This window comes from Acomys russatus, chromosome 15 (assembly GCF_903995435.1).
Source record: "Acomys russatus chromosome 15, mAcoRus1.1, whole genome shotgun sequence".
Classification (NCBI taxonomy): Eukaryota; Metazoa; Chordata; class Mammalia; order Rodentia; family Muridae; genus Acomys; species Acomys russatus.
This window is the reverse complement of record NC_067151.1, coordinates 23,975,658-24,000,699: the sequence shown is the minus strand read 5'-3', so window position 1 is coordinate 24,000,699 and position 25,042 is coordinate 23,975,658. Positions and strand designations below refer to the sequence as shown.

The 25,042-nt window shown below is 35.9% G+C and overlaps 1 non-coding gene across 1 annotated transcript; it reads right to left on the bottom strand.

The window, feature by feature from the left end:
• Positions 1 to 12,575: 12,575 nt before the first annotated feature.
• LOC127199720 (U6 spliceosomal RNA) lies at positions 12,576 to 12,682 on the bottom strand. The gene has a single exon (XR_007831984.1). It is a non-coding gene; the product is annotated as a U6 spliceosomal RNA (small nuclear RNA).
• Positions 12,683 to 25,042: the final 12,360 nt, after the last annotated feature.

Genomic DNA, 25,042 nt, shown 5'->3' with positions numbered 1-25,042 from the left:
CCCCCAAAAAATTATAATGTACTTGTAAATAAAATAGAAAAGAGTTGTCTTCCATCACATGCTTGGCAACCTTTTCTGTGTGGCGTGTTGTTATATTCTTAACTAAAACACTGATCTTGGTTGGATTCTATCAGCCCCTTGAAGCATTGTTGTACTATTTGAAAACTCACTGGCATAGTACATTAACTTTTCTTGGTTTATTTCATTCTATTTGTAGTACACATGTTTTTCAATTTTTCATAACCTTGATTGCTCTGATTAGTGATCAGTAAATATCTGTTAGAATTTGGTTTTGTTGTTGCTACCACTCTTATGATTAGATAAAAGACACACATTATTGTGAAGCATAGTACACAAGGTTTGTGCCCTTTTTTTTCAGGTACTGATCAATTTAAATATGTCATATGGTGATGGTTGCATAGCACATATAGCTCTTTTAAATGAAGTGAGTTCACAATAACGCAAGTTATTTTTAGCATGGTAAGTACTTATGGAAAATACTTTGAGAAAATATAAATATTGTATCCCTATTTATAACTTTCTTCAGCAATTTAATATTTAATCAGTACCTTTACCTTAAGTAAATTCTATCACAGGTACCTTTGCCCTGGTTTCCTATATACATTTCCTTATTTGCTCATAGTATGCATAATTTTCTTTCAAATTTCTAAATCACATCTTTGTAACAATATGTTGTATCATTATTTAACTTTTCAGGGTTTTTTTATTATTATAAGTTTCTTTGGTTTCTGTTGTTGTTGCTTGTATTTTTGTTGTTGGTCTCCAACTATTTAGTATCCATTATATATGAACATTGCTACCCAAAATATTTATATTTTATAGAGAACTGTTCTGTTTGAGATGAATATTCATATGGAGCTATAGAGGTAATAGAAAACTATATGGGCTCTAGGATGCACTGAATTATTGTCTTATTATAACATATGTTGTATGTGTAAACAGATCACTGAATAGAAATAAATTCTTGATATGAAAATAATCCACCAGATTTCACATGAAGGAGAGATATAACTAATTAATAAGCAGAAAAATATTTTAAAAGGCATACAATTCTGGCAATAAACAGAGGAGTCTGTATTAAACACTTATCTTTTTCAGATGAAATGGGATAAATCTCTGTTTAAATCTCGGCCTATACATTTTTTCCAGAAGTACTGTGATTTAGACTTTTTATTGCTTGAGGAAAATTATTGAATAACCTCTTTAGATACAGAATTTTGTGGGCATTTGATGTTCTTCAAAAATCTGGGACAAGGACAAATAAATTGTCTAAACATCTGGTGAAGGTAATAACAAAGTGAAAGGAGTGGAGAAACCCATGGCTACTACAAGTCACAGACTTAGGGGAGAAAAGACAAAAGCTAATATTCATGCTTTTATGCAGGCTTAATTTACTTTAAACATTGTGCTGCTCATAAGCAACAGTAAGATATGCACAGGGACTAAACTGCACTGCTGCAGTAGATGCGCACTTAGAGACCCAGGTAATGCACCCAAATGGACTCACTAGCTATTTCTTTCCTTTGCAAAGCATAATGACCATAAATGAACAACTGTGGTATTTATGAAAACCAGAGTCATCTTAAAAGGCCTAAGCAAAGTTGAAATGCTAAAAATATTTGCTGACAACCAGGTGTGAGTGACACAACTGTAAAAGCTCAAAAATAGAAAATCAAAAATATTTAGGAGGATCTGCATTTAGACACCTTTACAAGCCAGTCTGGCTTCACACTTCACCTTGAAAGAACAGCAGCTGGAGATTGTAGCAGTACACTTTTAGAAAAATAAGGAGATATGTGTCTGTCCTGAAAATACTGGTTTGAACCTGGGGTCTGAGCAGCCAGTGCACAATTGTTGTAGTTTTATACATCTTCTGTTCAAGGAAGAATTTTATTTTCCAGTTAATCTACAGTTCCTACTTCCAATAGGAAACAAGTTTTCCCCTTCTGTTTCACTCCAAGCACAGAGGGAAATGATTGCTGTATGTGCTGAATACCTTTATTTAACTTCACAGAGGGTGGAGTCATCTGAGAGGAGGAAACCACAATTGAGAAAATGACCTCATAAGATCACGCTTTAGACAAGGCTGTGGGCGAGTGATCTGGGACCCCCCCAGCCCACTATACATGGTGCCACCCATGGGTTCCTGGTCAGAAGATCACATAGGAAAGCAAGCTGAGCAAGGCATGGGGAGCAATCAGTAGACAGCACCCCCCATGGCCTCAGTGTCAGCTCCTGCCTCTGCTTCCTTGTCCTGCTTTAGTTCCTGTCCTCGCTGCCCTTGGTGAGCAACTGTAATATGAAACCATGAGTGAAATAAACCTTCTTCTCTCCATATTGATTTTGGTTATGATTTTTCATCACAGAAATAGTAAAGCTAATTAAGACATTATATATACTATACTAAGCTTTTGTTGTGCTTATTGTAATTATTTTTTCTCTTTTTGTTTGGATTTCTATGTTTTATTGGATCCTGTTAATTGACTGCCTCTTTTTCAGAGTCATTTTATCAAATGTTTCTTCTTCTGTATTTACATTTATTTATTATTTATTTATTTGTTTGCTTATTTATTTATTTGTGTGTTTGGGGTGTGTCGCATCATGCTTGTGCCATGGTACACATATGACATTCACTGCGCAACTTGAAGCAATCAGTTCTTTCCTATCACCACATGAATGCCATGGATTAAATTTATGTGGTCACAGATGACTGCAGGCCCCATACCTGCTGAGCTATCATTAATTCCCATGTATGTTCTTATTGTTATGATTTTGTGACATACTTCTGTCATCTCCATGGGTAAAAGGAAGATTTAAAAGATATATAACCAGGAATTGTGTGTATTTGTGAAAATTTTACTAAGCAGCCAACATTTCTTTAGTATTAAAAAATATAATCAACTATTTTGGTAGATTAACACAAAATTGGACATGAACAAAGAGGACTTCTAACATTGTGAAGTTTGGATCACACATTTTTCATACTCTGAAACTAATTTATTATTTTGTTGCTTCAATTTTGCCAAAACATTTTGTTAGTGTGCTCTATTTTGTTTAAAATAGATATGAGACTGCTAGTTTTTGCATAGTTACAAGACTTAGAAGCCAGATTCCAATTCATCTGTTTGTGTTTATCTCTTATTGAAGTGTCTGCCGTTGCCAATCTCACAGATCTCTGTGGGGTCTACCTCCCAATTCATGCTTTCTTCTCAGTTAATAAATTACACAGTGACCTCTGTTGCTCGAGACTCCTTCCTTCATTGTGCTTAGAGCAATTGTTTGTGCTGCATGGGCCTTGCTATTCTTGCTCCCTTCACAAAAGTGTTTACATTAATATGTTCTGATGCTTTTACATACATATTTTTGGAAGGAATTGCATCAAGGAATTTCAGTCTTTCCTAATTCTTCTTTATAAATATTTGGCTTTTATTCAACTAAACAGTGTATTATTATTATTATTATTATTATTATTATTATTATTATTATTATTATTATTATTTTATTAAATTCAGAGGATAAATCTGTAAACAACTTAAGCAACACTATTTCAAAATCACTCAGAACTAGTCAGTTTCCAATGTTTGGCTTGGAAACCTTCTCAGGGGCACTCAATATTTGTTACACATGCAAATTTGCCTTATCTGTGACAAAGAAACCAGACATTTAACTGACAAAAGCAGATCTTGTTCAATGTCTACTGACAGGTTCTATAGCTGATAAATTCAGCATTACAATAGTCGTGCAAAAAGTTCTTATGGGTCCTTTGATATCAAAATTAGTTTCAAATATTTTACTTTAAGGGAAAATATACAGGTGTACTGAATGAACTGCACTCCGTCTTACTTATATGGGCATTAAATAGGGAAATTGAATGATATCATCGCCAAAGTTTTAAACGTTGAAATATGTTAAATATCACGACTTCATCACAGAAATCATGATTTTGTAGTGTCCGTGAAGAGAAATGCCATTTTTTTATCTTTCATTTTGTTACTGCCTCATTTCTGGCTCGGCTAAATACTGACTCAGTAATTGGACATTCTTAAAGCATCAGGATATTGGTTCTGGCTCATCTTTCTCTGCACATACACTTATTGAGATCATTATATTCACTGTTAAATGAGGTAATGTGTTTAATAAATGCAAAGCAACAAAGGAAAAATCCAGACAGTGTGACTTCTAGTGGCCATTATTATTAAACAACTGAGTAGTTCCCAGGTCCTGTTGATGACAGTGTGTCCCATGTTTATTATCCTTCAATCATAATTTCTTGCTATGTATTTTCCTATGGTCATCTACATATGCAAGTAATGGAGCAATGGCCTTCAATTCAAATAGTATTTACAACACACAATTTTACCCACAAATGCAACCAGTATCCTAGAATTCTGGCCAGCCTGTCCTTTCCCTTACCTCCTTATTTTGTTAACTTTTCCAAAAATATGCCTTCTTCTCTCCAACTTTTACAATAGTTTTGTTGCCTGGCTTTAAAATAAATTGAGAACAAAAATAAATGGCCCTTCCTTGCTGCACAAAAACCATCTCTATTTGTTTACTTTTATATATTCTCCTTTATATATCATGTGGACAATATAATGTTATTCCATTACAAAAATGAGGATTTGGGGAGTTACCTATATCTCCGTTGATTTCTTATTGTTAATTTTCTTTAAGTGTCAGAATCTAGATCATACCTTTAGTATATTTTTTACAAATGCATCAAAATATATGCCACTATATCAGTTATTACCTATTGTTGTTTTGTCAACTTGAGATAAGCATGGACAAACCTATAATGAAGGCATTTCGATTTCATGTGCTGCCTCCATCAGATGAAATTATGTACACGTTTATGGAGATTTTGCTCTGTTGCTGAATGACATAAGATTACCCAGGATACTGGTAGTGATGCTGCCGTGTGGCTGTACTTGAAAGGTTTGGGGTTAATGGAATAACAACACTGGAAAGGAGAAACAACAGACACATGAACATCTGTCTATGCATTAGAATCAATAAATATAGCAGGTGCTTTTGATACATTGGTCTTATCTAAAGATCAGTCCATGAAGATTCATAGTTGTACTGGAGGAAGACATTTCCATTTGCGTGCATCTCAGCTGCTGAGGTATTTGATGTGTCTGTACCATTGTCAATAATACACATCCACTCAGGAGTTCATCTGCTCTCATAAACCTTGGGTAGGTGGGACAGTGCTGTATAAAGTGCAAGGTGAGCAAGCTAAGGAAGGGAAGCCAGTAAGCAGAAATACTCCTTCATGGCCTGCGCTTCAGTTCCTGCTTCTGAGTCCCTGCCTTAAGCTCCTATCCTGGTTTAGCTTGGATTTGGATTATAACCTGTAAAGTAAAATAAATTCTTTCATCTCCAGGTTGCTTTTTGCACTGTGTTTATCACAGCAATAGAGAAGGAAACTACACACCAACTAATAAAGCATCTAAGAAGAAAAGTGTTTGCATATATGCCTGTTACAAATAAGTTTTAGTTAACCATAAAAGTACACACAAATATGCCACAGTATTAGAAATAAAAAATGGATGGTATGAATACATCTTTACTAAAATTAAGGCTAATCATACATGGATCATATAATATTAACTTCACTTTTTCAATACTAGAAGATAATTTATTTTTAATATTTATTATATATTGCTTACTCGATTTCAGCATTTTTCAAATTTATTGCAAACAAGGTTTACCAGGGAAAATTCAATTAAGTAAAAGCTTAAGTTAGATTAATATCATTATTTCTAGTCAAAGGAAACAATTCTGTCCTTGGTTTTCAACAGAATGGGCTGGATTTTGCTGCTGAATAACAACCTTCTACAACATTAGCAGCTGGAGAGCACACCTGTTTACTCTCTCACAGCCGTACAGATCAGAAATCCACATGAAGCCTGGCACAGTCTATCCTCTTCTTAGAGTAGGAATCCAGTTGTCAGCAAAGAAATGATCTTTTCAGAAGGTTGAGGTTATACTTCTGGGCCACCCAGAGAGAGATGAATGTCCTTTCTCTTGGTACTTAGAGGAATGAAGCCTCTTTTTCCATGCCAACTGTCAGCTGCTGTGTGGTCATATTTCCTGGAAGGTCTCATTTTATATAATTATTTTTTGTTGCCCCTGTTCAACAGCAGCTGTCCACACACTTGCCACCTTACGATCCTCTCTGACCGATGCCACAGCTCTTTAGTCACAGTGAGAGTGCCCTGCTTTCAAAGCTTCATGTGATTTCTTTGAGGTTATTTAAACAGCCCAGAAATCAAGGGGATACAAATTGGAAAGCAGGAAGTCAAAGTATCACTAGTCCCAGATCATACGATAGTATACATAAGTGACACCAAAAATTCTACAAGTGAAATCCTTTAGCTGATAAACATCCTCAAAAAAGTGGCTGGAAAAAATTAAGTTAAAATAAATCAGTAGCCCTTTTGTATACAAGCAACAAAAGGGCTTAGAAGGAAATTAAGGTGCAACGCCCTTCACAATAGCCACTAATAATATAAAGTATCATTGTGCAACTCTAACCAAGTGAGTGAAAGACCTATAAGACATGAACTTCTAGCATCTGGAGAAAATATTAAGGAAGATTTTAAAAGGTGGTTTTAGAAGATGGAACTATCTGTCAAGTTCATGGGTTTACATAGTAAAAATAGCCAGCTTATCAAAAGCAATCTACAGATTTGATGCAATCCTCAACAAAATACCAAAACAATTCTAAACTTTATAAGGGGAAAAAAACAGAATAGATAAAACAGTACTGTACAATAACAGAACTTTTGGAGGTATATCTATCCCTGATTTCAAGCTGTACTGAAGAGAAATAGTAATAAAAAATACTTGGTATTGGCATAGCAGCAGACTGGTAGATCAATGGAATCATGTTGAAGACAAAGAAATAAATCAGTGCATCTATGGACACTTGATTTTTGACAATGAAGCCAAAACTATACAATGGAAAATGATAACATCTTCAACAAAAATATTGGACTAACTGAATGTCTACATGGAGAAAATGCAAATGGATTTATATTTATCACCCTGCACAAAACTCAAGTCCAAGTGGATCAGAGACCTCAACATAAAGCCAGATACATTAAACCTATTAGAAGAGAAAATGGGTATTAGCCTTGAACTGATTAGCATAGGAATTAACTTCCGGATCAGAACATCAACCTTTCAAGCTCTAAAATCAACAATTAATAAACAGGACCTCATGAAACTGAAATCCTTCTGTAAGCCAAAGGGTTAATAGAACAAAACAGCAACCTGCAAATTGGGATAAGATCTTCATCAATCCTACATCAGAGAAGGCCAATATCCAAAACATATAAAGAACACAAAAAAATTAAGCACCAAGAAACCAAATAATCAAATTAATAAGTGGAGGGTACAGAGCTAAACAGAATTCTCAACAGAAGAATATCAAATAGCCAAGAAGCTTTTAAAATAATGCCCAACATCCTTAGTCAGCAGGGAAATGCAAATCAAATTTACTCAGATTCTCTCTTATTCCTATCAGAGTGGGTAAGATCCAAAACTCAAGTGACAGCACATGTTGACCAGGATGTGAGGAAAGTGGAACACTCCTCCACTGCGGGTGGGAGTCCAACTTTGTACAACCACTTTGATAATTAATCTGGCACTCTCTCAGAAAATTGGGAATAGTTTGACCTCAAGACCTATCCATACCATCCCTGGTTATATGCCCAAAAGACTTTCCATCATATAAAAAGGGCAGTTACTCAACTGTGTTCATAGCACATGGTACATTTACACAATGGAATACTATTCAGCTATTAAAAACAAGGAAATCTTGACACCTGCAGTTAAAGTGATAGAACTAGAAAAGATCATCCTGAGTGAGGTAACCCTGACCCAGAAAGGCACACGAGGTATATATTCACTTATAAGCAGATATTAGCCGTATAGTACAGGCTAATCGTACTACAATTTACAAACGCAAAGAAGATAAGTAACAAGGAGGGGCCAATGGAAGATTCATGAAACTCATTGAGAATAGGAAACAGAAATGACAAAAGAAGTACTTGAAGAGGAGGAACAGGATAGTAGAGAGGGTGCAAAGGGAGATGAGGGTGGGGATATGATGTGGAGTAAGGAGGAGGGGCAGTGAGTGGTGCAGGAGCACAAAGGGGTTGCAGAGAGAAGATGGCCTGGGGCATCTCTGAGATAAGCTGGAGAGTTAAACAAGGTAGGCTCCTGGGAGGATATGGGGTTGACTCTGGCTGTTATCCTTACTAGTGGTAGACATGGAGACTAGAGAGGCTATCCTCTAACCAGACAGTAGCCCTAGTAGAGAGAAGGGAACAACACACTCACAAAAACTTCTACGCAAAATTTACCCTGCCTACAAGATGTGCAGGAATAAAAAAAGAACAGACATTGAGGGAATGTCCAACTAATGTCTGGCAACACCATGCAAGAGAGCCAACCCTGACACTATTAAGAACACTCTTCTATGTTTGCATACAGGGGACTAGCATAGCTGTCCGCTGAGAGGCCTCACCCAGCAAAGGACTTAAAGAGATGCTGAGATTCACAGCCAACATTGGGGAAGATCACAGAGAGCCTTGTAGAAGAGTGGCAGGAAAGAGAGAAGGACAAAGAGGGAACAAGAACTCCACAAGACCAACAGAGCCAACTATGTTGGATCCAGTGTGTCTTGTGGAGACAAACACCAACCAAGGACCATGTATGGACTGGACCTAGGCCCCCTTCAAATATGTACCAGATGGGCAACTTGGTCTTCATGTGATTCACCTATTAAGGGGAGCAGGGGCTGTCTCTGATGAGGTTTTTTTCTTACAGGCTTTTGGATCACTTCTCCCTAGTGGTGCTTGCTGCCTTGCCAGGCTACTGTTTTAGAGGATGCAGTCAGTCCTTATGTAGCTTGAAGTACTGGGAGGTGTGGGGAGGTACTTCCTTTTTCTGAGTGGTAGGGGAGAAGGGATACAAAGAAACGGAAGGGAGGAAGAGACTGGGAGGAGAGGAGGAAGGAAGCTATAATGGGGTTCAAAGTGAATAAATAATTAATTAATAAGAAAAATCTTCAGTTAAGGAGGCGTTTGCAATTTAGAGAAAAGTCCAGCATGCATTATAACAATATAGTATTCCTTTACTGTGTGACTCTCAAGCTAGAGTTGTCAAAGTATGTTTCCATGGGATACAAATAAATTATATATATTTTATATATTATATATTAAATATTGTATAATATATTCCTTTTAACTCAAGGAACTTGGAAGCAATTTTACCATTCAGAAAATGAAAGGAGAATTACTACTTTCCATCACTCATCAACTATTATTATCTTTCTTATCATTTTTTTCCACTCTTTAATTTTATTAATTTATTCATATTGCATCTCGATTGTTAGCCCTTCCCCTGTTTCCTCCCATTCTTCCCTCCCTCCTATTTCTCTCCTTCACCCCTCCCCTATGCCTGTGACTGAGGGAGACCTCCTCCCCCTATATATGCTCTCAGAATATCAAGTCTCTTCTTGGTAACTTGCTATCCTTCCTCTGAATGCCACCAGGTCTCCCCATCCAGGGAACATGGTCAGAAAAGGGGCACCAGAGTTCGTGTGAGAGTCAGATCTCACTCTCCACTCAATGGTGGAGAATATCCTGTTCATCGGCTAGGTCTTGGTAGGAGTTCGAAGCTTACTGCCTATATTCTACTTGGTTGGTGCCTTAGTTTGAGGAGGACCCCAGGATCCAGATCTGCCTATCATAAAGTTCTTCTTGTAGGTTTCCAGGACCCTGTGGGTCCTACAATTTCCTCTTTCTTCCATGCTACTCTTGCCTAAAGTCTCAATAGGATGTCCTCTCCTCTGACCCACTTTCTTGGTAAGTAAAGATTTTCATGGTATGTATCCCTTGAACTAGTGTTTTGATATAAGTGAGTATATACTGTTTGTCTCTTTTTGCTTCTGGGTGAACTCACTCATTATGATAATTTCTAGATCAATCCATTTGTCCACAAATTTCGGGAATTCCTCGTTTTTAATAGCTGAGTAGTATTCCATCGTGTAAATATACCACAGTTTCTTAGCCCATTCTTCTACTGAGGGACAATTAGGTGTTTCCATGTTCTAGCTATTATGTATAAAGCAGCTATGAACATGGTTGAGCATATGTCCCTGTTGTGTGATAGGGCATTTTCTGGGTATATTCCAAGGAGTGGGATAGCTGGGTCTTGAGGAAGCCCCATTCCCATTTTTCTGGGAAAGCACCAGATAGCTTTCCAAAGTGGTTGTATTAGTTTGCATTCCCACCAGCAACGAAGGAGTGTTCCTCTCTCTCCACATCCTCGCCAACATGTGGTGTCATTTGAGTTTTTGATCTTAGCCATTTTGATGGGTGTAAGATGGAATCTCAGTGTCGTTTTGAAATGCATTTCTCTGATGACTAACGAGGACGAGCATTTCTTTAAGTGTTTCTTGGCCATTTGATATTCCTCTGTTGAGAATTCTGTTAAGTTGCAAGCCCCATTTCGCAATTGGGTTGTTTGGTTTTGTGGTGTTTAATTTCTTGAGTTCTTTATATATTTTGGATATTAAACCTTTGTCAGATGAAGGATTGGTGAAGATCTTTTCCCATTCTGTAGGCTGTCACTTTGTTCTCTTGACAGTGTCTCCTGCCTTACAGAAGCTTCTCAGCCTCATGAGGTCCCATTTATTAATTGTTGACATTAAGGCCTGGGCTGTTGGTGTACTGTTCAGGAAGTTGTTTCCTGTGCCTATGTGTCCCAGGCTCTTCCTCACTTTTTCCTCTAACTGAATTAATGTCTCTGGTTTTAAGTTGAGGTCTTTAATCCACTTGGACTTGAGTTTTGTGCATGGTGACAAATAAGGGTCTAATTGCGTTTTTCTACATGTAGACATCCAGTTAGACCAGCACCATTTGTTGAAGATGCTATCCTTTTTTCATTGAATAGATTTGGCTTCTTTGTCAAAAATCAAGTGACCAAATGTGTGTGGATTCATATCTGGGTCTTCAATTCATTTCCATTGATCCACCAGTCTATTGCTTTGCCAGTACCATGCTGTTTTAATTACTGTTGCTCTGTAGTACAGCTTGAGATCAGGTATGGAGATTCCTCCATAGGATCTTTTGTTGTATAGGATTGTTTTTGCTATTCTGGGTTTTTTATTTCTCCATATGATTTTGAGAATTGATCTTTCAATATCTTCAAAATATTTTGTAGGTATTTTGATAGGGATTGCGTTGAATCTGTAAATTGCTTTTGGTAAGATGGCCATTTTTACTATGTTGATTCTCCTGATCCACGAACAAGGTAAATCCCTCCATCTTCTCATGTCATCTTCAATCTCTTTCTTCAGAGGTTTGACATTTTTTTCAGATAAGTCCTTCACTTGCTTGGTTAGAGTTACTCCTAGATATTTTATATTGTTTGTGGCTATTGTGAAGGGAGTAGTTTTCCTAATTTCTTCCTCTGCCTGTTTGTCATTTGTATACAGGAAAGCTACTGACTTTTTTGAGTTTATGTTATATCCTGCCAATTTGCTGAAGGTGTTTATCAGCTGTAGGAGTTCTCTGGTGGAATTTTTTGGGTCACTTATATACACTATCATATCATCTGCCAATAGTGATAATTTGACTTCTTCCTTTCCCATTTGGATCCCCTTGATCTCCTTTTGCTGTCTTATTGCTCTGGCTAGAACTTCAAGAACTATATTGAAGAGATATGGGGACAGTGGGCAGCATTGTCTGGTTCCCAATTTTAGAGGCATTTCCTTGAGTATCTCTCCATTTAATTTAATGTTGGCTGTTGGTTTGGTGTATATAGCCTTTATTATGTTTAGATAAGTGCCTTGTATTCCCTATCTCTCCAGAACTTTGAACATAAATGGGTGTTGGATTTTGTCAAATGCTTTTTCTGCATCTAAAGAGATGATCATGTGGTTTTTCTCTTTCAGTTTGTTTATATGGTGGATTACATTGATGGATTTCCATATGTTAAACCATCCCTGCATGCCTGGAATGAAGCCTACCTGGTCATGGTGAATGATGTCTTTGATATGTTGTTGTATTCGCTTTGCGAGATTTTGTTGAGTATTTTTGCATCAATGTTCATAAGAGAAATTGGTCTGAAATTCTCTTTTTTTGTTGGGTCTTTGTGAGGTTTAGGTATCAATGTGACTGTGGCCTCATAGAAAAAATTTGGTAATATTCTTTCCATTTCTATCTTTCAGAATAGCTTGAATAGTATCAGTATTAACTCCTCTTTGAAGGTCTGGTAGAATTCTGCACTGAAACCATCTGGCCCTGGGCTTTTTTTGGTTGGGAGACTATCAATGGTTGCTTCTATTTCTATAGGCGAAATAGGGCTATTTAATTTGTTTATCTGGTCTTGGTTCAATTTCTGCAAATGGAATCGGTCGAGAAATTTGTCCATTTCCCTTGAATTTTCGAATTTTGTGGCATAAATGCCTTTAAAGTAGGTTCTTACAATTCTTTGTATTTCTTCAGTGTCTGTTGTTATGTCTTACTTTTCATAAAAATATGGAACGCTTCACGAATTTGCGTGTCATCCTTGCGCAGGGGCCATGCTAATCTTCTCTGTATCGTTCCAATTTTAGTATACGTGCTGCCAAAGCGAGCACCTTTCTTATCATTTATTCCCTATTTTTCTCACTGACTTCAATGGCCATGTATATGTATGTAATCATTATCTATAAATAGATGTTATCTGTATGTATTATAGATACAACTACTGATAAAGTTTTTCTACTGAAAATTAAAAAAAAAAATGTGTGAGGAAGGGCACACTAAAGCTAGATGAAGGCCATCAGATCTTTTGGACCTTATATTATTGATGATTGAGAGCTGCCTAACAAAAGAATGGGGAGCCCACATCAAGGCCAGAACCATTGCCTAAGTATTCAAAGACCACATGTGAGTTCCCTTGGTCACATTAACAAACTGTTGTTATTTTCAATTAATAACACTACTAGAAATGCACCTGCATTTTATTGAGTTAGGCCTGTTATTCTTTGTAGTTGATGTTGTTGGGCAGTGAAAAGGGAGACTTATGTAGGATTGAGGGCTTTGCTTGTATAATTTTTAGAAAATACAAGAGAAGAAAGGGTTCATTGTGCTGGTTATACAAAGAACACAGCAATCATTTCTTGCCTATTTTGGTGAATCAATCCTATCTATAAAAAGCTAAGGCTAGCTAAAGTATTAAGTATCATCATTTAAACAGCAACACCTCTCCTACATAAGGGAGAGCTGTGTGTTAATTTTGTGCTTTATGATAATGTTTCTTCTCATGCTTAGGTGCATTAGGAAGTGCCCTCTACTTGTCGCATTTTATCACGGTCTCTGAGCAACATTGTTGGAGGCCAGTGTTCTGTGAGTCTGTTTATATCTGATAAGCAAATTACTTCTCCTAGAAGCAAGTGCCAGGTCATCTTCAGAATGTCAAGGGCTACTGCACTTTCTGTATTCTTTCTTAAGTCTGCTGTGCTGCTGAACATCTGCTCCTATGTTCATAGTAATTTCACAAGATATGAAGGGTGATCCAATTAGTCGTGTAAAATGTCTAAGCCAAGTCTTTGCCTAAATCAGTTACCTGCTCAACCATTATCTGAATGAACAGACCAATATCATTTTGAAAGTCTTTAAAATAGCACTAGGAGTACACCTTTCAATTAAATGTCTATTAAGGAAATAGCACTGGTTAACATCTCCTATAAATTACTCAAAAATGTTATCCAAAATTTCAAATGATAGCAAAACTAAAATAATTTATTAACCTACAATATAATTTATATACTATGCTATATATATTATATTTTACATACTATATAATGTATTAAATATAATATGACATGTTATATACTATAATTTATACTGTATATATAGTATATATAATGTTGTAAATATATAATATGAGTGTATAATATAGTATTCAATTTTTAAACACCATTATGAAATTGTCACCTAATCATTTTCATCTAAACATCAACAGACACAGTTAGCTTGAAAAAGAAACTGAAAGGTATTTTTATTTAAGATATGCAATATTAAGGTTTATTGAAAATCATATGAAAACAGGATCTTAATCCAATGACTATTGATATATGACTTCTTACTTCAAAATATACACAAGGGCTTGCAATGGCTCTGTTAGTAAAGGTGTCTGCTTCCCAGGTTGATGACATCTGTTCAGTCTGTGAGAGCCACACAGTGGAAAGAGAAAATAGGCTCTTACAAGTTTTCTTTAATGGGTGACCTATGGCATATACACACAAGCATGCATGCACATAACTACCTACAAACAACAAATACATGAAAATATCTTTGAAAATATCCTAAGCAATTTGAGCTTTTTACAGGAGATTCCCTAAGTTTAAATTGGTGTTTTTCAGTTAATGGCACAATAAGTTATATTTAAAAAATCTGGAAATATCTTAGAGTTATCCTCTAAGATGGTATATACCTCATCAGGTGACCACACAAGGAGGAAGAGCAGAGGTGTGTTCCTACTTCATTCAGCAGACACAGTATTCTTGTTAGAGAATTTCTCAGGATAATAACAGAGAAAAGGGTAGGGAAGTCATTTATTATTCCTATTTATTGCCTAGAAAAGTATTCAACTACTCGTGGTAGTTGATCCAGATGATGGGAAAGAAATTGTGTAATAGATTTTCATTATGTATGAATTTTGGTATACTGCAAGCTCTAAATCAAAAAACAACTAATGAGTACTTGAGAATAAAACAAGTCATATTTGAATATCAGTTGTACAATTACAGTCAATTATAAGCATTTCTTTCTTGATAAGATGCCTCCGGCTTGTCAAAAGCCATGAACCAAAATAGAAATGGGACATAAAAAATACATCAGTGACAAGAAGAAATAGGGTGTCAAAAACATGCTGGTGTAATGTTTTGAGGACAGATTTCCAAACATTACCAAGAAATGTGACTGTACTGCTCTGACAGTATTGCCCTATCCATCTATATCAATAAATACTGCCACTCTTTCTATGTACTGACAGAAATCAAAATCAAATATTACTAACAGCCTCTCAATACTAAGTTTGTATTAAATTATTATTCCTGAAAAATACATGAGCAATAAGAGTATACTATATATGATTGAAATAATTTCATATCTTTCAATAAACGAAAACAAACATGATTCTCAATATCTACTTATGCCAACAGGAGATTCCAGCTCTACCAGATGCTACACTGGCATTAAGAACCCCAGCCACAATGCTGCCCACTGCTTGCTAATACCCCTTATATCCCATCTATCAGTGGCCAACAAAATCCCTACCCCAGGCTCCATGTTCCAGGTTCCTACTCCAGCAGAAGACTCTTGCTCTACCAGAGACCACACGAGCACTAGGAATCCTAGGAAGCCCAGGTACCTGGAAGCACATAGGCCATTGTAGTTTCCAGAATGCCAGATCCTCAGAACTCAGGAGCAATTCTAGCACACAAAGCCCCGGAGGTCACTAAAGATGCAAAAATGAAAACAGATACATACTACTAGACCTAAATACTTTCTTGTCACTAGAGCCACAGTCCACTCAAGCCAGAAGACAAGAATGGAAACATAGAGCAAAGAAAAAAATAAAAAAAAAGCCTCCATCATATAACAACAGATGTGGGTGGCACTTGCCTTTAATTGTAGCATTCAGGAGGTAGAGGCAGAAGCAAGGGGATCTTTGAGTTCAAGGTCAGCCTGCTTTACAAAAGGAGTTCTAGGACACCCAGAACTATAAAAGAAACCCTGTCTTTAAAAAAACAACCAACCAAAATCCATCATATAAAGATAAACTCAGAAATCAGTATCTAAACCTATAATTACCCCAAACCCAAATATCTAGATGCCAGCATAAGAACACAATCAATGGCATTCATGGTAATATGGCATTATCAGAGGCCATCCACTTTACTATAGGAAGCCCTGAAGAATCCAACACAGCGGAAGGATAAGAAAATGTCCTTAAATCCAATCTTATAATGGGAATAACTGTCCTTAGAGAAGACACTCCTAAACAAAATCCAGGAAAACACAAACAAACAGGTGAGGAAAATGAATAAGACTGTTCATGAACTCACACCAGAAAGTCAAAGGAAAGAACACACACACACACACACACACACACACACACACACACACACACACACACAAACACACACACACACACACACACACACACACACACACACACTACCACCACTACATTAACAACACCGAAAATAACAGGAATTAATCATTGGTCATTAATATCTCTTAATATCCATGGACACCTTCAAAAGATAAAGACGCAGACTGGCAGAATGGATGGTAGGTCTTTTTGTGTGACTCCTAACAGTGGAATTAAAAAGGCTTTCTGTGACTCATTTGCCTTCTTTGGGAACTTTTTGCTCATATTAGGTTGCTTCTTCCAGTCTTAATAGTTTCTAGTCTTACTTGAAACTTGCCATCTCTCCTTGATATCTTTTGGAATATCCTTTCTGAATAGTAAATCATTAGTAATTGGGGTGTGGCAGAGAAGAGATCAGGGAGTAACTATGAGGAGAGGAGCAGAGGAGACTATGCGGAAATAGCATTTAGAAACCTGGCAACAAATGTTACTGCTAGATATCAAAACCAGTTTTCCCAATTTTATTGGGCCTCCAAAAGAAATCCTATGCCCTAAAATCACCAGAATGTAATTTTAAGAGAACCTTACTCCACTTCCCAAAAGACAGTGTGGAAGGTTTTGGTCTTCCTATAGATGTTTATTGTTAAAAGGAGCTGGTTACAGGTTACTAAATGATCTTACCAGGGAGTAATAAATGTATAGAATAAACAGAATCAATGACATCCCTCTTTCCATTTTTTCTCTCTATACATTTCTTTCTTACATAAGAGAAAAATGGTTTGAGAAGAAAAGGGGAAGTATAGTAATAACAGGAAAAATGTGGTCGATTATTGAATCTACTTTTTTGTTTGTTTTCTTGAGACAGAGTTTTCTATGTAGCCTTGGCTATCCTGGACTGGCTTTATAGACCAGGCTAACCTCAAAGTCAGAGATCCACCTGCCCTGTCTTCCTGAGTGCTAGGATTATAGGTGTGCACCACCACACTCAGCTCTGAATCTACTCTTAAACCAAAGAACATTTTATAAGCCAATAACATAACTTTGGTATAGATTTTTGTATATTGATACAGAATTTAGGTTATTTTTGATGCACTGGTATATAGTAATGTATACTGATAAAATTTAATGTTATTTTATACCAAAACACACACACACACACAAACATTTCAACTCTTATATAAAGTATTGTTTATATATGGGTCATTTATAAATGCATGGTTTACTTCCAGTACTTTTAAAGGATGCTATTACAAACTGATTAGGATAACTAAGAAATGAAAGTTAATAGTTAGTCAATTGAAGTCATGGTTATAGCAGATACTACTCTAGTTTATTACAGATTTATACATCGTTGATTAAACAGAAAAGTAAATAGCTGGAAACAAACCTAGTTTACATATACTGATTTACTAGAGATAGGTAGATAATTATTATACATTGTATAAATGTATATAGATAGGAAGGAGGTCTTCAAAAACCTCAGAGCCCTACAGAATATGCCATTTAAAGATGTTTTAATTAGTTTAAGTCTTTTTGACATTTCAGCTCCTGACAGCACCACATTCGACTTTGAAAAAGATATTAAACATGGAAGAACCTGCACTAGGAGATGCCTTCAAACGCTGTAACCCAGCCACTGAGCAAAGAATCTGCCCCTGCTCCTTCTGCAGATAACATGCTCTATGAAATGGGCAAAATTGGATGCAGGAAAAGTTGACTATCACGTTATGTTAAGACAGTTTAAACAAGTACTTCATAATTTTCATAATTTCTGCTTCACAAAAGTGTCTGTCAGATACACTGGACAGAATGCTATAGATGATGTTCCAACATAATAGAGAAATTTTGGGGCACCGTCCAAGTAGCCCGCTGTCTGTCATTTCTATTTTTTGGAAGCTGCTTGCCTGAACTATCTATGTACTAGACAATATTATTTCCTCTCAAGCCTTTGATGGGGTTAAAGACTAGGAAATTACAGTCTTACAATTAAGGTTAAGTTATTTAGGATTTAGATCTAGATGTTTTTAGGTTACTAATGCAAGCTAAGATGGAAAATAATTTGGGTACAGTACTCTGAACACACCAAGACAGGATAGATAGTAAATTACTTTATCCAAAGTTGCCAAATTCAAATGGACTGGACATTGTGAACATAAATCTTATCTAATAGTTTTCATAATTGTTTAATAATTATTCTTTTTATATAGTTTAGTATTGTAAGCAAAATTGTTTTTTATTAGACTAAAGGAAGAACAGCAGAAGAAATATCTTGTATCTGTATCAAAGCACCATCTGCCAAAAAGAAAACAAAAACAAAAAAGAAACTATGCCTTATAGGAAAGAGTACAATAGAAGATAGGATGACCAGTAGGCAGAAAGGATTCTGGGATAGAGCAGGGTGCGAGAGCTTCTTCTGGAAGACATGAAAGAGAGCAGACTTGTGGTACTTGATCAGAGGTAACTAGCTGTATGGCAGAATGTACAATAGTATACATAGGTTATTTTAAGTGATGAGCTAGTCAGAGAAGATCCTATATATATGGCCTAGGTATTTGTAAGTATATTTTGAGTCGCATGAGCCATTGTTCCGCAAACTTAGGGCTGGGAGGAAAAACAAACACAATAAAAGTTTGTTAAACAATATAAGCAGTTACTGACAACTAGGAGTTTTATATGGACACTGCTGAACAGGGATCTGTCAAATTCACATATATTACTGTCATCGACATTCCAAAGAACTGAATAAGAATATTGGCTCTTACTGCATTTAAAAGTATTGTGATGTTCCATTCAGTATTTAATGCAGGTAATCTCAGTACTTGGGATACGGAGGCTGAAGAATTAGTAGATTTCTAACTTCAGCTACATAGTATGTTCAGTTGCTAGCCTGGCTACATGTATGACTATGTCAAAATATAGAAAATGAAAAAAAGTAAGTGATTTAAAAATTATAACAACTAATTGACAGTAATAAAAATGCTTCTTTTGAGATATAAGGGGCGCAAAACTCCATGCTACTTACTATCAAGAGATACAGAAACTTTCCAGTGATTATTTTATCACGGTACCTGTTTTGATAGCAAGATGATTAACAACGTGAATCTATAATTGAGCATCTCATTGACACAGAGAATTCAATCCAGTTCATTAATAAAACTGATAATTCTCAATCAGTAACCCCCTTCTAAACCATTTACTCTCAACCTTTGGATATAGTAAAAAAAATGCTAAAACTCAATCAGAAAAAAATAACTTATAAGCCATTTAAAAGCTTATCCCTGAATCATTCAGTGCAGTATTAAATCTCCAGGTAGGAATTGTGTTTTTTCACAATCAATAACTTGCGTGTAGATGATTAGTGATATAAAAATCAGTCATTGTGAAAAGACTTACAACAAGCAACAGACAATCTTGAGGTTTATCCCTAAGCCAGTAGAAGAACTAGTATCACACATGAACCGATACAGAGAGGAGCATAATAATTATCCTGGTTCCCTGAGGACTGTTTTGGATTAAAGAACTTTAGATCTCTCCCCCATTGTCAAAGGTAAAGTTAAACAAGATGCTTTACGTTTAGAACATCCTCAGTGGAGTCTTGTTCTTCAAAGCTGAAGGCATCCCAATTTACCGTGTTATCCTTTATTACTGTTCAATTCTAACAAACCATTGTGGCTTCTGCTTTCCTTGTTCCTCTAAACATATGGCAGACATTTTTCGAGAAGTAAAAATAATGAACATAGGAGGAGAAAATAATGAATTCTAAGTTGTCAGAAAAGTCTTTAGGTAGACTATGAGATGAAGAGCCTTGCTTGAGAGATGAGAATGAGAAAATGAAAATGCTTTGTATTGGATTTGCCAAGCATTTGCAGTATATTTCAAATACAATGTTTACGTGTCAGTGTGGCTCTGTTCCATGTGCTGAAGGATACTCAGCCTCCATTTTTCTTATTTCATATTTTGAAACTTCTAAAAACCTGGATTTTGTTTATCCTACAGGGCACATAAGGTGTAGTGGACTATAAATTCCAGCCTAACTTTTCACACTACTTTTGATGCCTTATTTGCTTCAAACAAAAATTTATTGTAGCAAAAGTGCTGGTACACTGTAAACACAGATAAAAATCCAGTCCATTTTTTTTTTCCACAAAATTCACAGTAGTACTCAGAAGATAATGAATACATTTGTTTAGTTGTTTGGGGATTATAGAAGTGTAGTTATGGTTACTCAGCCTCTGGTTGATGCCAATTGTAGAGGTAGAGTTGCTAAAGGTTCACCAAATTGACCTTGATTTCCCAGAAATCCACTCACCTATGCATCTCCATGGGCTGGAGTTAAGACATGCACCATCACAATGAGCTCAGAGAACATATTTTTTTATGTCTTTCATTGAAACTCTTTTTATTTAAAACTTTTGAAAAGTAAGACAACATTTTGAGCAATTTCACACCACCTAATTTCAGGTCTACTATGTAGAAAACTACACATAAGTGTTTTGAGTATTATCATCACATTTATCAAGAATATATTAAATTAACTTGATCACAAAATTGCTTTTTATTAACAAGTCAATACTTACTTTTTAAGGGAGTGAAACTGTGTTGAACAACAAACTTATGGATTTAAACAGATATGTTAAAGTTTTAAAAAGCCATTTATCTGCACACTGACAATTTAGTGTTATTGTTCTGCTGAATTTTCATTATTAAATATGAATTACCTACCCTAACCAATATTGATGCTGTTTCTAGTCAAATAGCAATTAATGCATTCCTGCCAAAAATCAGTGGAGCCAAAATAAAAAGTAGTGACACTCTGCCACATATTACATAATTCTTAGGGTTTACTATATGATTAATTAAACTCAAAGACTAAATGGCTTCTTCATTTCAAAATTGCCCCATAAATGTTAATTATCAAGTTCATTAAATAATTTTATTACTGTATATAATTTATGCTTGTGTATTCTCTTTACATATTTCCATATTGCCTATGTGCCCTGTTCCAATAGCTTTTTTGTGTTCCATAGTTCAGATAGCAATATATTAACTAAGTAGAAATAAAATTGCATTAGAAATAATAAAACTATAAGTATGCATTGTTTTCCTAGCAACATTAATCAAATCTGGTGCAGTTATATTATGATTAACTGGATGTTTTAATATACGTGTATATCTCTGTATTTAAACATCTATGGCTGTATTATGGAGTGGTGGAATTGCTATGAAATGAATTCATAAACTTCACAGGCCTCCAGGGTAAAGGTATGATTGTCTTACGAAGTTATAGAACTTTTAAAACCTGAGGAGTATTGGATGTCTGTGATGTTATGTTTTGTTTCAATTTAACATAAATGAAGATCATCTAATAGGAGAGAACTTCATCTGAGAAATTGCCTCTATAAGATGGCAAACCTACCTGGAATTTCATTAATTGGTGATTGACATAGGAAGAAGCAGCTCATTATGGATGGAACTACCCCTGTGTTGGTGGCCCAAGGATCAATAAAAGGCAGGCAGTGAGAAGCATTCCTCCATTGCTTGGCTTCCTACAGAGGATTGTGTGATTCAGGACAAATAAACCAAATAAACATTTCCTCCTGAAGTTGTTTTTTGCCATGGTGTTTCAACACAGCAGTCTTAACCCTTACGAAGGTGATGCCTATATCCTTGAAGGCAATATTAAGAACCTGTAACCACTTCTTTTACTTATGTTACCAAGTACCACAAAATGATCAGTGTTCCCAGGGCAGCAGAGATGGCTTTATAGTTGGCAGTGATTGTGTACTCTTGGGGACCCACGTGCAATTCCTAGCACCAACATTCACGACCATTCACAGTTCCCATGCCAGAGGTTACAGTGACTTCTTCTGGTCTCTGTAGTTACTTTGCATGCATATGATGAACATTTATTTATCGTGACCAAACATTATACAGATAAAATAAATCAATATATTTTTAAATCTATCATTTTCCTCTCCAAGTGCTTTATCCATGATAGATTCCCTGTATATTGGCCTGGAATACAACAGGATTATTTAACCAGGGACAAGAACCTGCTGAATGAAGTAATATCTCACTGTTGTTTTAATTTGCATTTCATATAAACATTGCTACTGTTGACTATACTTTACACATGTTGGCCATGGTTCCAAATTCTGTGGTCAACGTCTACTGAGACACCTTGACAATTTTTAAATTATTATTGTTTTTTTTTTGTTTTATAATTAAGTTAAATGTAAATCTTGTACATTTTGCATATTAATACGATTATTGGTTATGTTTTTGCACATGAAATACATTCCAAAGTCTTATATGTTTGGAAATATAGTTTCCACATGGTAATGGTGCTCTGTAAACTATAGGTAATTTAGAAAAAGAAGTATTATAGGAGTGGTTGAGGTGCAGTTATGAGTTACAGTCCAGCCTTAAGTCTCCAATCTGCTTCTTGGCTCCTCAGGTGTATAACTGGGTCCCTCATACGTCCTAGCCACAGCTTTCATTTGCTTATTCTGACTTGCTTGCATTGTTCAAGGTTATATTCTCTTAAATTGTTCTGTTTAGCAAATGTAATCCTTCTCTGATAAGCTCATTATGTATGATGCTGTCATAAACTGAATAATATTTTTCTGTATGGGATAAATATGTTTATCCTATTCTCTTGTATACATTCTTTACATCTAGAATAATTGGTCAGTATTACATTCATATAAATAAAAATAATGCTCATTGGAATTTTGTTGTTTACTTTCATTACAAATAAAAGCCAGGTCAGGCTCAAAACTCTCAACCTTGATCAATTCAGTAGTAGCAATGCTCATACCATTTTCAAGAATTTTTTAAATATTCAAAAAGGTTAGTTAATAAAGTTTTTCTAATATATTTCTCATACAAACTTGGATAGAAGACATCTCTTATACTGTAATACTTGAATAATCAAAGAATATTTTGTAGTGTTTGTTTCTTATCTTTTTCTCCCTTTTCTATTCGCAGGAAAATCATTTTTGTTCAAACTGTAACTGTGTCATCCAATTCTACAAATCTATTTTTACTTATTTCCCTATCAAATAGCATATATATAAAAACTATGTCAAGGCTTATATTTTTATCTTACCATTAATATATACTATATTCTTTTTTTTATTAACTTGTTATATCTCAATGGTTATCCCATCCCTTGTATCCTCCCATTCTTCCCTCCCTCCCATTTTCCCATTATTCCCCTCCCCTATGACTGTTCCGGGAGGGGGATTACCTCCCCCTGTATATGCTCATAGGGTATCAAGTCTCTTCTTGGTAACTTTCTGTCCTTCCTCTGAGTGCCACCAGGTCTCCCCCTCCAGGGGACATGGTCAAATGTGAGGCACCAGATAAGTGAGAAAGTCATATCCCACTCTTCACTCAATTGTGGAGAATGTTCTGACCATTGGCTAGCTCTGGGTAGGGGTTTAAAGTTTACTGCCTGTATTGTCCTTGGCTGGTGCCTTAGTTTGAGTGGGACCCCTGGGCCCAAATCTGCCTATCATAATGTTCTACTTGTAGGTTTCTAGGACCCTCTGGATCCTTCTACTTTGCTATTCTCCCATGCTTATCTCATTTAGAGTCCCAATAGGATGTCCTTCCCTCTGTCCCAGTTTCCTGGTAAGTGAAGGCTTTGGTGGGACATGCCCTTTGGGCTAGTATGCAGATATAAGTGAGTATATACCATTTGAGTCTTTCTGCTTCTGGTTTAACTCACTCATTATGATCATTTCTAGTTCAATCCACTTATCCACAAATTTCGAGAATTCCTTGTTTTTAATAGCTGAGTACTATTCCATAGTGTATATGTACCACAGTTTCTTTATCCATTCTTCCACTGATGAACACTTAGGCTGTTTCCATGTTCTGGCTACAGCCTACAGACTGGAAAAAGATCTTCACCAACCCTACATCTGACAAAGGTCTAATATCCAAAATATATAAAGAACTCAAGAAATTAAATACCACCAAACCAAATAACCCAATTGAGAAATGGGGCATGGAACTAAACAGAGAATTCCAACAGAGGAATATCAAATGTCTGAGAAACACTTAAAGAAATGCTCAACCTCCTTAGTCATCAGGGAAATGCAAATCAAAACAACTCTGAGATTCCATCTTACACCCATCAGAATGGCTAAGATCAAAAACTCAAGCGACACCACATGCTGGCAAGGATGTGGGGAGAGAGGAACACTCCTTCATTGCTGGTGGGAATGTAATCTAGTACAGCCACTTTGGAAATCTATCTGGTGCTATCTCAGAAAAATGGGAATAGGGCTTCCTCAAGACCCAGCTATTCCACTCCTTGGAATATGCCCAGAAGATGCTCCAGCACACAACAAGAAAATTTGCTCAACCATGTTCATAGCAGCCTATTCATAATAGCCCGAACATGGAAACAGCCTAAGTGTCCCTCAGTAGAAGAAACTGTGGTACATATATACTATGGAATATATTCTTATTTATATCTTAAGAGATACTGTTCTCATAAAGGAATATTTGATGAGATTGATAAGAATGAAAACTCCTAGAAATTTAGCATTTTGTTATGGTTCCATTATTTACTTGGTTTTTCAATTTTGTTTTTATGTAACTCCGTCTATTTTGGTACAACTATCAAAGGATGTGACAGCTCTGAACTATTACTAAAACTCTGTACATACTTTCTTATTTCATACAAATTTTTCTTTACATATTTATATACATCGGTATATACTATATATGTAATTATATATATATATATTTATTCACATACATAAACATGTGAGTTTTGAGACAAGGTCTCTCTGTGGAGCTCTGGCTGTCACGGTATTCACTCACGTACTAAGTTGGA